We start from the raw sequence: 13881 nt of genomic DNA, 5'->3' as shown, positions 1-13881 counted from the left end.
GCCCAAAAAATCAGCTCCATAGGATCATCCTTGCCCTTCGATTTGTGGAGGTTAAAATGGACGCTTATAAACTCCACAAATCTGTCCATTTAAACCTCCACAAATCAAAGGGTTAGGATGATCCTATGCAGCTGATCTTTTGGGTACACCCTATCTATGCTAGGGCCTATCAAATGAATGTTTTGGATTATCCATAGGATCATCCCAACCGTTCGAAATGTGGAGGTGGGTATATATTTGCCCCATTTTCACCTCCACAGTTCTAAGTGTTGGGATGATCCTATGGAAATTTTCACCTCCATAGTTCGAAGTGTTGGGATGATCCTATGGACCTGATTTTTTGGGCACACCCTATCTATGTCAGGGCCTATCAAATGAATGGTTTGGATCACCCAAAAAATGTGGGCCCACCGTGTTTCAAGCCGTCACCTCATATAAGCTTATATGAGGGGCCGCTCATACTCACTTTTCCTATATATATATATATATATATATATATATATGTATGAGGAAAATGATTGTGAGCTTGAAGCTCATATAGCTTATATGAGCTTGAGGGCCCAAACACATGGGTCCCACATTTTTTGTGGTGATCCAAACCATTCATTTGCAAGGCCCCATCATAGATAGAGTGTGTACCAAAAATCAGCTCCATTGGATCATCCTAACCCCTCCAAAAGCGGAGGGCAAAAAGGGGCAGATTTGTGGCAGACAGTGTCTGTCCATTTTGCCCTCAACTTTTGGATGGGTTAGGATGATCCTATGGAGCTGATTTTTTGTACACACTCTATCTATGCAAGGGCCTTTCAAATGAATGCTTTGGATCATCCTAACAATGTGGGCCCACATGTGTTTGGGCCCTCAAGCTCATATAAGCTATATGAGCTTCAAGCTCACAATCATTTTCCTCATATATATATATATATATATATATATATATATATATATATATGTGAGCTAGAGTGCAACAAACACATGGGTCCTACATTTTTTGGGGTGATCCGAAGAATTATTTGGCAGGCCTTTATATAGATAGGGTGTGTACCAAAAATCAGGTCCATAGGATCATCCTAACCACTCCAAAAGGAGAGGGCAAAAATGGGCAGATTTGTCGACAAACAGTGTCTGTCCATGATTCAATGGACCTGATTTTTGGTACACACCCTATCTATGATGGAGCCTTGCAAATGAATTGTTCGGATCACCACAAAAATTGTGAGACCCATGTGTTTGAGCACTCTCGCTCATATAAGCTTATATGAGCTCTAGCTCACGAACCGTTTTCCCACACACACACACACACACACACATATATATATATATATATATATATATATATATATATATATATATATAGAGAGAGAGAGAGAGAGAGAGAGAGAGAGAGGAAAGTGACCCTATGCGGCCGTGTGGATAGCTTCTCTACTCATCCCCGTAATATTAATGCAGGAGCAATATATATATATATATATATATATATATATATATATATATATATATATATATAGAGAGAGAGAGAGAGAGAGAGAGAGAGAGAGGAAAATGACCCAACGCGGCCGTGTAGATAGCTTCTCTACTCATCCCCGTAATATTAATGCAGGAGCAATATAGACCGTAGGATCGAGATGTTTTCCGTCGTTTGATCAGAAGGAAAGAAACTTCGAAAAAACCCATTTCTAAACCATCAACTGAAAACAAAGAGGCAAGACCCCTCTTGCGAAGAGCCCTCTCTACTCTCGACCTCTCTTCCTCACAAAAGAAGCTTCATCTTCTGGTTTTCGTACGCTTGCCAGGTAAGATTCTCGCTTCTCGTTTCATTTGCTCTTTTTTTTTTGTTGTGAAAACCAGTTGATTATGGTTCTATTCTACTGGTTCATTAGGGTTCGAACCAGTAGAATAGAACCCTAATTAAGTGGACAAAAACCTGATTTTTTTCTTCGGATTTTTTTGTTGTTGTGAAAACCAGATGATTAGGGTTCGAACCATCTTTAATTTTTTTTGGGTTGTGAAAACCAGATGGTTCGAATGCTAATAAACTGGACGAACCATCTTCTTTGTATTTAAACCCTAATAAACTGAATGAAAACCAGATTTTTTTCTTTGCATTTGTTTTTTTTTGTTGTGAAAACAAGATTATTAGGGTTCAAACCATCTCCTTCCTCTTTCATTTGTTTTTTTTGTGAAAACCAGATTATTAGGGTTCGGTTCGATTCAGTAGAATCAGATTATTAGGGTTCGAATCAGTTCATTAGGGTTATTTTTACTCTGATTTCTATGAAAAAAAAACCCTTTTCCAACTGCTTTATTAGTGTTTGATTCAAGTGGTTTATTAGGGTTCGATTATTTTACCTTGTTTCAATTGCTGTTGCTGTTGATTTCACTTTTGTTTCACTTCAGTTGCTGTTGATTTTTTTCTATTTATTGTTACCACAGTTTGCCTTTAGTATTTTTCTCTATGCATTTGAGTTAATTTATGATAGTGGTCCTGCATTTTGCCGCTTGTGAGTATGATATGATTACCTAACATCCCAATGGCCAATGTCCTTCTCAGGTGATGGATGATACTATATCAAATATTTGTGGGTTATCCATTGATGATGTTGATGCTAATAGGTTAGTCATCGATTATTATTGATGATACATTATCACAAGCTGCTGGTGGTTTAGTAAATGATGAAGTTGAGGGGAATGGATTTCTTTTGGTTGGTGAGGAGGAAAATCCTAATGAGGGTGCGTTGGTTTGTGTTGATAACGAAGAGGATTGCAGTGGTATTTTGAGGCTCCTACTAAGGATAACGGTAGGAGCAATGTAGCTCATAAACCGGTGGAAAAGCAGCAGCTTGATAGCGAGGCAGCTGCCTACGACTTTTACAATGGTCTACGACCTTTACAATGTATATGGTTTGCCTACAGGGATTGGAATAAGGAAATGCAGGACCAATAAGTAGAAGAAACAGGGAAAGTGATATTTAGGAGATTTGTTTGTGATAGAGGGGAGAGATATCCTAAAGATAAGAGACTGGAGGGTAGGGAAGGGGAAGTGAAAAAGGCGTCGCACTGTAAAAGAAGGGTGTAAAGCGAAGATGGATATTAAATTTAGAGATGGAAAGTGGAAAGTGAGCGCTTTTGTGGAAGATCATTGTCACGATCTCACCTCTCCACCTAAAAGACGCTTGCATCGCTAGCATAATAATTTCCATAAGAATGTCGCATGTAAGAATTTGGTAGACGTCCTCTGTAAAAGTGGATTGGGTCCTAGTGGAATTGCAAGGACAATATTAATACATCATGTGATGGATCAGGTAGTGTTGTCACAACTAATCAGGTAGTGACCCATTTGAGATCACAGAGGGCTAACAATATGGGATGAGAAACTGTCCAAGTAGCCTTAAAGTTTCAACAGAAACGATCAGAAGATCCAAACTTCCATTTTTCCATGGAGTTGGATATTGAGGGGAAATTAATATTCATGTTTTGGGCAGACTCAAGGGCGATGAATGCGTACCTCAAATTCAGTGATGTGATAGTGTTTGATGTCACGTATAAGACCAATCTGTATAGGATGTCATTTGCACCATTTACCGGTGTCAACCATGGCACACTGACAAGTAGCCTTTATACCTTCAGCTTCAGATTCTCCATATACCACCTTGCACCATTTCCACTTCTCTTCATTGCTCAATCCCACAAGGTGTTTAGACACGTTACCATTCTTATCCAACAACTCATCCCAACAGTCACTGCTATCCCCAAACTCTGCTTTGAATAATTTATACATAATACTCATATATATAACATTTTGCAGCTTGTGATTCCAAAGTGCTAGAAATCAATAAAGCACTTGTATTTTTAGCCTTGAAATCTGCTTGAGATTCTTTATCACGCCGATCATGAAGTGTGTTATCATATTGTTCAACAAACTCCTGTAAATTAGTGCCTTGGTTTACAAAACCATCAAAGAAAGCATTCATTCTTTCGCTCTGTGAACTTGATGTCATGCTTGCCATGAACGTGTCTGTAAAACAAGCAGGCAGCCAATGACTCCGTAGCTCCCACATTTTTCCTAACCAACTGTTTCAACAAATGGGTATTTCTCCACCAACTTCTGTCTCACTGTCTGCTATGTTTTTCCTGCAATACCAATGAGTGTAATCCTTAGCGAAATCGCTAGTGGAATCTCGCATGGTTGGAATATGCTCGGCTAGGTGCTTATTGATATGCCAAGAGAAACCGATGACGGGTGTTCGGAAAAACTGTTGTGATTGCATTTTGCATAGCACCGTCAATGTCTATTATTATACAACTAGGAGCCTTCCCTCGCATGCATTTTAGCCACTCCTTAAACAACCAAGTAAATGTCTCCTTCGTCTCGTCTGCAAGGAGGGAACAACCAAAAAGAGTAGATTGCCTGTGGTGGTTGACACCGGTAAATAGTGCAAATGGCATCCTATACCGATTGGTCTTGTACATGACATCAAATACTATCACATCACTGAATCTGAAGTACGCATTCCTCGCCCTTGAGTCTACCCAAAACATGGATCTCAAGTTCCCCTCAATATCCAACTTCATGGAAAAATGGAAGTTTGGATCTTCTGATAGTTTCTGTTGGAACTTTAGGGCTACTTGGACGGCTTATTGTACCATATTGTTAGCCTCCTGTGATCTCAAATGGGTCAATACCTGATTGGTTGTGACAACACTACCTGATCCATCACATGATTTATCGATTGTCCTTGCAATTCCACCAGGACCCAATCCACTTTTACAGAGGATGTCTATCAAATTCTTACATGCGGTATTCTTATGGAAATTATTATGCGAGCGAAGCAAGCGTCTTTTAAGTAGAGAGGTGAGATCATGACAATGATCATTCACAAAAGCACTCACGTCCCACTTTCTATCTCTCAATTTAATATCCGTCTTCGCTTTACACCCTTCTCTTACAGTGCGACGCCTTTTTCACTTCCCCTTCCCTACCCTTCAGTCTCTTATCTTTAGGATATCTCTCTCCTTCTCTATCACAAACAAATCTCCTAAATATCGTTTCCCCTGTTTTCTTCGACTTACTGGTCCTGCATTGATATTGTAAAAGTCGTAGGCAACCGCCTCGCTATCAAGCTGTTGTTTTTCCATCGGTTTATGAGCTACATAGCTCCTACCATTATCCTTAGTAGGTGTCTGTAAAATACCACTGCAATCATCTTCGTTATCAACACAAACCAACGCACCCTCATTAGGATTTTGCTCCTCACCAACCAAAAGCAATCCATTCCCCTCAATTTCATCATTTACTAAACCAACAGTAGCTTGTGATAACGTATCACCAACGATAATTAACCTATTAGCATCAACATCATCAATGGATAACCCACAAACATTTGACATACTATCTTCCATTACTTGAGAAGGACATTGGCCATTGGGATGTTATGTAATCATATACAATTAACAAGCAGCAAAATACAGGACCACTATCATAAATTAAGAACTCAAATGCATAGAAAAAATACAAATAGCAAACTGTGGTAATAATAAATAGAAAAAAATCAACAGGAATCAAAGTGAAATAAAAGTGTAATCAATAGCAACAGCAATTGAAACAAGGTAAAATAATCGAACCCTAATAAACAACTTGAATCAAACACTAATAAAGCAGTTGGAAAAGGGTTCTTTTCATAGAAATCAGAGCAAAAATAACCTTAATGAACTGGTTCGAACCCTGATAATCTGTTTCTACTTAATCGAACCCTAATAATCTGGTTTTCACAAACAAAAAAAACAAATGAAAGAGAAAGAAGATGGTCTAATAATCTGGTTTTAACAACAACAAAATTCAAATGCAAAGAAAAAAAATCTGGTTTTCGTCCAGTTTATTCAGGTTTAAATGCAAAGAAGATGGTTCATCCAGTTTATTAGGGTTCGAACCATTTGGTTTTCACAGCCCAAAGAAAAATTAAAGAAGATGGTCCGAACCCTTATCATTTGGTTTTCACAACAAAAAAAATAAAATGCAACAAGTTTTTGTCTAGTTCATTAGGGTTCTATTCTACTGGTTCGAACCCTAATGACCCAGTAGAATAGAACCCTAATCAACTGGTTTTCACAAAAAAGAAAAACCAAATGAAACGAGAAGCAAGAATCTTACCTGGTAAGCGTACGAAAACCAGAAGATGAAGCTTCTTTTGTGAGGAACAGAGGTCGAGAGTAGAGAGGGCTCTTTGCGAGAGAGAAGGTCTGCCTCTTTTTTTTCCAATCGATGGTTTAGAAATGGATTTTTTCAAAGTTTCTTTCCTTTTTGATCAAACGGCGGAAAACTCCTCCATCCTACGGTCTATTAGACTCTATTTTGCTGCTACAGTAATATTACGGGGAGGAGTTGAGAAGCTATCTACACAGCCGCGTACGGTCACTTTGCTATATATATATATATATATATATATATATATATATATATATATATATATATATATAGAGAGAGAGAGAGAGAGAGAGAGAAGGGTTTCTGCGCTCGAGCACAGAAGCAGGGGGGGGGGGTGATCCTAACCATTCATTTGGAAGGCCCCATCATGGATGGGGGCCTACCAAAAATCAACTCCATTGGATCACAATGGGTGTCCATTTGTGGGGCAAAAAATGGACAGATACTGTTTGTCCACAAATCTGTCCATTTTTTGCCCCACAAATGGACACCCTAAGGTGATCCAATGGAGCTGATTTTTGGTGGACACCCTACCCATGAAAAGGCCCTTCAAATGAATGCTTTGGATCCCACCCAAAATGTGGCCCCACCCTGTTTCTGTGCTCGAGCGCAGATAAGCTTATCTGCGCTCCAGCGTAAAAACCATTTCCTCACACACACACACACACATATATATATATATATATATATATATATATATATATATATATATATATATATATATAAAGAGAGAGAGAGAGAGAGAGAGAGAGAGAGAGAACATATTCTACACACTAGTGTTGATAAGTTATATACACACTAGCTTAAAATACAGTGGGGGCCCACATTGTTTGGTTGATCCAAACCATTCATTTGAAAGGCCCTCACATAGATAGGGTGTCCACAAAAAATCAGATCCATAGGATCATCCTAACCATTCCAACTGTGGAGGCAAAAAATGGACTAATTTGTGAAGGTTTACACACGTCCATTTTACCTCCACAAATCATAGGGTTGGGATGATCCTATGGATCTGATTTTTTGTGGACACCCTATCTATGTGAGGGTCATTCAAATGAATGCTTCGGATCACCCAAACAATGTGGGCCCCCACTGTATTTTAAGCTAGTGTGTAGATAACTTATCTACACTAGTGTGTAGGAACCGTTCTCTCATATATATATCTATATACTATATAGTAGAAGAGAAAATGAGAGAATTATTTGAATTTCTCCCAAAATTCTATGAGAATTACACATCACTTTTTTTGACTTTTTTTAACAAAGGCACCCATTCAACCCACATATTTTCAATCCTACCCCCTCCTTTATGCTTTTTAACAAAGGCACCCATTAAAGCCACATAATTTCAATCCTATCCATTTTCGGAATTATTTGAAAAAGCAAATCATTATTTGCTAGCCACCTTCTCCAAGGGCTACGTCTCGCCCATCCTTTGCAATTGTATGTGTTCAGAGATTTGTCTTATTAGACTTGGTGAAAAACTGCACGGAAATACTATTCCTTGGAAGGTGGCTAGCAATAATAAGTACTGAAAGAAGCTAGCAATAATAATCATTACGTAGTAAAGTTTTGGAGGAAAATTACGGACAACAGGTACCTGTTTATGACAATTACGGAAAAAACTACAAAGAAGAGGTATCAAAATATGACAATTACGAAAAAGCTACTTTTCTTTAGTAATTTTTTGAGGATATTACCAATTTTGCACACCTTTAAAAATATTTACGAATTCCGGGCACCTTAAGAGGAACAACGTATTATGGAAACCTCTGTAGATTGGAGGGCTAGGATCAGCGCACCAAACTCATGTGGGCCCACTTTGTTAGGATGATCCAAAGCATTCATTTGAAAGGCCCTTACATAGATGGGGTATGTACCAAATATCCGCTCCATAGGATCATCCTAACCCATCCATTTGTGGAGGTCAAAATGGACAAACTCTGTCCACAAATCTGCCCATTTTTGCCCTCCACCTTCAGGGGGGTTAGGATGATTCAATGGATCAGATTTTTGGTACACACTCTATCTGTGTGCGCGCTAGGGGTGCAACTTGGGTCGGGTTTTCCAAAATCCTACCCTACCCGAGTATTGGAAAACCCGAGATTCGTAAACCCGACTCTACGCAAGATAGTTTCTCGGGTTGGGTCTGGTTGGGTCGGGTTTTCATTTTTTAGCGTGGGATAGTGACTAATTTAAAGATTGTAGGAAAAAAAACCAAATCTTCACACCAAAAATCTCTAAATTTTTGTCATCAAGTGTTTAAATATAAGATGGACACTATATTTTCACATAACGGACATGATCACAATGAAAACAATTGTATGAATATATTGGAAAATAATTTTCTATGTTATCCAAGATTTATTTAAGAAAGTCACAGTACGCCCATATGAGTCGGGTCGGGTTTTTGTTCTTTAAACCTGGCCCTACCCAAGATTGAGTCGGGTTTTCCAATTTAAAACCAGGCCCTACCCAAGACCCATGATTTCTAAACCCAACCCATGTTATTTTCAGCTCGGGTTGATACGGGTCGGGTAAAACCCGACCCAAGTTGCACCCCTAGCGCATGCTCGCTCTAGCGTTTCCTGAAGTTCTATCTTAAATTTCCTCTGTTTGCACATCTATAAACTTCCACAAAGTTCTGCGGATACCGAAGTATGGACCGAAACCGATGTTTGAATTCTTGATGATGAGAGAAGTCTTGTGGTGGCCAATATCTCTTGCATCCATAAAACTAAACAGAAAAGCTTGTAAGTATATATGTTTTTGAGATGGCAAAATGGAAAGCCTTGCAAACTGGTATGGTCAGTACATAAAAGAAAAAAACTACAAGATAGAATAAAAGAAACTCCAAATCTCACGGGAGTAGAAAGTTAAAAGCCTCCAATTGGGGCCCATTGTCTCCTCTGCCTCTACACAATGAGCAGTGATCTATGAGATGACTTCTAAGGCAGGAAAGTTGTCCATCCTAAGGCACATACTGTAGGAGGTGCAGGATGCACCACACTATCCAAGTGCGAAGTATCTTCTACATTCAAAGTGGGTGACCGATATAATGGTGAAGCAACGATCCGACATTTTGAAGCACGTGTTCCAAAATGAGTGCTCACGGAAGAAAACAATGCCTTGAGTAGTTGGAATTCCTAAATTGTAGGCCTCTACTATCTTAGCTCAAAGGGAGACTATTCTGGGAGAAGGTATGGGAAAACTGTGGTATTATGGATGTTTATTGAAGCATTGGAGGATGGAAAGGATTTCTATCACATAAGTCTTGAGTTACATCATCTTGGGATGGAAGGTGACATGCACTCTAGAGGACTATGAAGGTGTGCCTCACTCTGATCTCAATTTCTTAATTTACATTTCTGATTTGTTATTTGAGATCAAAAATATTTGGGAGTTGGAGAGGAAGTAATAGCTGCCTTAGAAGTAGTGGAAAAAGTGGGTGGTCTTCACCCTATTCCTCAGGCGCCTTGGGTTAGAAGATGGACCTCCAAATATGATTGTACTCCTTAGATCCGAACCTTTTACCAATGTTGTTAAAGTACTATGATATACGATTTAAATCATACGATTTGAGTATACTATTCTTAAGCTAAATTCCATTTTACATATATCCTTCGACTTATTGATGAATATTACCGTTCAGGTTGTGAATCATGTGATTCCATCGAATCCTACAATTTGATTACGATAAATTTTTCAACTTACCGATGAACGTTATAATTGAGGTTTTCTTTCTTGGATCTGATTTGTTAATTTTTATTGCTCTATGGTCTTAAGTTGAGACGGTTTAACAAAGACCTTGAAATGGTTATTTAAAATTTTCTATTCCTGTTCGATGATTTTGGGGTTTCAAGTATGAATGGCTAAACAGCCAACTCCTTTAATTGCGAACACTAGTCTTATGAGTTTACATTTCTTCTCAAAGCGATCAAAGGCATAGTAGTACATTTAAAAAAATATTCAATAAATGAGGTAAGCACAATATTCAATAATAAAACAGAATGTCACAGTGGACACGGTACAACAACGTATCGACATGCTCACATTCTTGGCCTAAGGCAAGGACACTTGAAACTCGCACAAGGAAGCACACAAGAATGAAGTGCACTTGTATTCTGTCTTTTAATAAAATTTCTTCTTTATCAAAAAAAGGAAGCACACAACAATGAATGAGAAGAACTGAAGAAGGCTTGTATTACATTGTGGAAAGGTTACAGGGCTTGAAGTTCTAAGGTTTGGAGGTGATTTGCAAATGAGGAGCTTAGCTATGTATTAGTTCCTCTTCTTATACCAGTGGTCTTGATCATGCCACATGGCAATTATCCAACCATCCAATACCATCCTAGAAAATTCTAGCCTTTCAAGAATTCTGTATTCATGTCTCTTCAAAAGACCCTCAAGAATACTCAAACTCCTACACATCTCTACAAATATCTACACATTTCCATGTTTATCGGAGGTTTCTACAAAACTCTCTACTGCATGAATGTTCTCTATTTTTCAAGGGCTGGTTTGATCATCCTTTATGCCCAAATGTCACTTTGTGACATCTAACCTGTCACAGGCCATCAGCTTTAGATCCTTTCTACAATTTCATCTCCCATTAAATGTTCCCAATAGCTCTAATAATGGTAGGGGAACACCCTTAGAATATGGGGCATCATATCCAAATCATACACTACTTATGATAACCGGGTTCTCATGTTTGGGAAAAAAAAACATTTTAATTCATATTCCTAAAGATGTGAGATGTCTTCCTAGTGAAATCATGTGCTTTTCAAGCTTCTCCAATTTTTCTTGTTCACTGCAGTTTTAAGTAGGCTTGGCGCAGCGGTAAGGTTGCTCCATTGTAACCTGGTGGTCACGGGTTCGAGTCACGGAAACAGCCTCTCTTCAAAGCGGGGGTAAGGCTGCGTACATCTAGCCCTCCCCAGACCCCGCAATGGCGGGATCCTCGTGGGCCGTCCTTTTGTTCACTGCAGTTTTAAGTAGATAGTGATGTCGCCAATTCTGTGATGTTTTGAGAAGGCTAATACTTGCAATTATGACTATCACAAAGCACATAAATGAGACTTTGAATCCATCCCATAGATCTTTTCAGCACTTTTTAGAAGCTAACTTTACATCTCTTTTTTTTTGAAGGATGTAACATGATTTTCTTGTATTTTATCCATTGACATCACACTGAACGGTGGCCAAGAAGCTACTTTTAGCCTGTGTTATCTATTCATGGTATGTACATGACCCATCTGTAGATTTCCATTTCATTCTCTAAGAGGAAGAGGAAAAAAATTCACCGTTTGCTCTATTTTCTTGCAGGGACTGATATATTTTCTTCCTTTGTGGATTGTTAATTAAAGAGACAGCTAAATTTTTTTATCACATCTAGTTCTCTTCATGGGCTTCTGATTCTTAATTGTAACAAAATATTGTAACATCCGATTTTTTTTTTGCCATATTGTCATCCATAATATGGGTTTTTATCCATTTCAACCTCGACAGGCAGATTGTACTTTTATGTAACTTTAATATTTTTGACAATGTTGAAAAGTGAAATTATCCAACAGATTTGTGCATTGCAGCAATTCTATTAGGGCCCGTTTGGATACCTCATATTTTGTATTTGGATTTGGAATTGAGTTTTGAATACAAAATGAATAGATCCGCCAGCTCATGTTGAGGGAGACAGAGACGGAAGGGGGTACTTCGTACTGGAGGGGAGAGGTTGAGGAGCAAAGAGGGTTCTCGGCATCCGAACAGGCCCTTATTGAATTCACTTTGAGTATTGCCAATTGCAGACGCTAAATATCCCCAAGCCCGGGTGGGTTCCAACATGGAAATCATCGCTTGTCTAGAAATCAGTCAAAGTTTTGCGTCCCTACTTGGTGGTTTCAACGAATGAATCCACTTTGTGTGGGAGTGTTGAGTCCACTTTTAGCATTTCTATTCTGCTTCTGTCTCTTTTTTCATATGTTGAACTGTTATTATGGTGCCATGTTTTTCAGGTGACATGCAAAACACCACGCCAACATTCACTTTGGAGTATCCTTGGTATTAATGATGATTATCAATTGGTTACAATCGAATGAACTCTTGATTCTAATGGTGATTGAAATCTGAAGTTGTTAATATTAACAAGTACAAATATTATAGGAACAATCCTATAGAATGCCTTTTGGCATCGGCCTTAACTCGAACACTGGTGGCCTTTCTTCCCCTTGCATTGATATTCTTGAAGTACTCATGAGTCTCTCAGAGATGGAGAGTTTTTAGGCTAGAAGAGTGGAGAGAGGGGATGCTTATACTAAAAGTTAAGGGGTTTAATGAGAGGGGAATGGAGGGAGAGCCAGAGGAGAGAAAATTTCCGAGTGGAAAATCTGAAACTTGTGGAGCCTTAAAAAGTGGGGGACACAGATTTTTAAGTTCAAAACAAGAAAGTGTGATGTTGCACTACATGTAAGGACAAACTGAGTCATTTGGTTGAGATTTTTTTTAACCATTGGATCAATCTACCTTCTACAAAGCGTCATTGAGATCACCCTCGACTTTATTCTTGTGAAGAGGTGTAGACCTTATACCCACAAGTGATTTTCACACAAAGGAAAGTTGTTCTTTGCCTGCTTATGTGGGCACCCCATTTTCCCCTGTAGATAACTGTTGTTTTTTGGATGAGTCTCAAGTCTTAAGTTGTCATCAAGAGGGAACCTCTAAGGGTCTAAAATGAGACTGAAAGAATTGAAGTAAATTCTACAAAAATTAGTGAATCAAGGGTGAAAAAAATTGAATTTTTGTGGCATGCAAGTTAAGGAAGGTGCCGAAGCTTTGTGTTACGATCCCGAATCGGTTCGTAACATGATTGATCTTCTTAGAGGGAAGATCAGCCTCTTGATCAACTTTGAGAGAAGGATCAGTCCTCCTTTGTGCACAAGACACATTATGAAACAGGTTTCTTCATTCTTTCCCAAAAGACAGCTTACATGTTATTTATAATTAGAAAAACCTACTTACAAAACCAATCTAGAGAACCCTCTAAGATTCTTATCCATATAAACAATTAAAAAGCAAATCCTAGAAATTTCTAAAATCTAAACTAATTTTATTACATCCCAGTGAGACCCATAGAGACACGTAACACTTTGACAGGACCCATCGATTACTATCAAACACCTACTACGTAGGATTCAAAACCTCATCTCTCAGGTAGATCGATTGTAGCATGAGGAGTTGAGAACAAATTTGTGAATGGTGATCAATGGCATGGTCACATTCAAGAGTCTTTAGCCCGTGCATGAATGCTTCAAGAGCCAACGACCTAGGATCAACGTCCATACAAATTTGATTGACTATAAAGCCCATCTAACAGGGGAAGTCAAGGGAGATCAATGGTTTGATTCCAACATCCAAGTACAATCAAGGGATGAGAAACTGCGATCAAGATGAATTGAAGAATAATGAAGAGAATAGAGCTTCATCAAGGGAGAATAGACAAAGATATATCTGATCAAGGTATCTACGCACTAAATTAGCCTAAACCATTCACGGACATGAAACGTGGAAAGAAAATATTTTTTTGAGAAAAAAATTTCCATCAGAAATGTTTTTTTTTAACAATCCAAATTAGGCCTTAAGTATTAGTAAGTGAAAAACTCAAAAAGTGAAGACAATGGGTGG

General features: G+C 38.5%; 1 protein-coding gene across 3 annotated transcripts in view; it reads left to right on the top strand.

Annotated features, from left to right (window-relative positions):
* LOC143863620 (histone-lysine N-methyltransferase ASHH3-like) overlaps window positions 1-11776 on the top strand; it is a 47367-nt gene extending 35591 nt beyond the window's left edge. For all 3 annotated transcript variants that reach the window (XM_077374344.1, XM_077374345.1, XM_077374343.1), the window contains 2 exons: window positions 11353-11442; window positions 11530-11776. The gene's annotated coding sequence lies outside the window, so the exon portion shown is untranslated. The remainder of the gene's footprint in view (window positions 1-11352; window positions 11443-11529) is intronic.
* Window positions 11777-13881: the final 2105 nt, after the last annotated feature.

This window comes from Tasmannia lanceolata, unplaced genomic scaffold (assembly GCF_043159265.1).
Source record: "Tasmannia lanceolata isolate RefF3 unplaced genomic scaffold, GAP_Taslan_0.1 ptg000044l, whole genome shotgun sequence".
NCBI lineage: Eukaryota > Viridiplantae > Streptophyta > Magnoliopsida > Canellales > Winteraceae > Tasmannia > Tasmannia lanceolata.
This window is presented reverse-complemented; position numbering and strand designations above follow the sequence as displayed.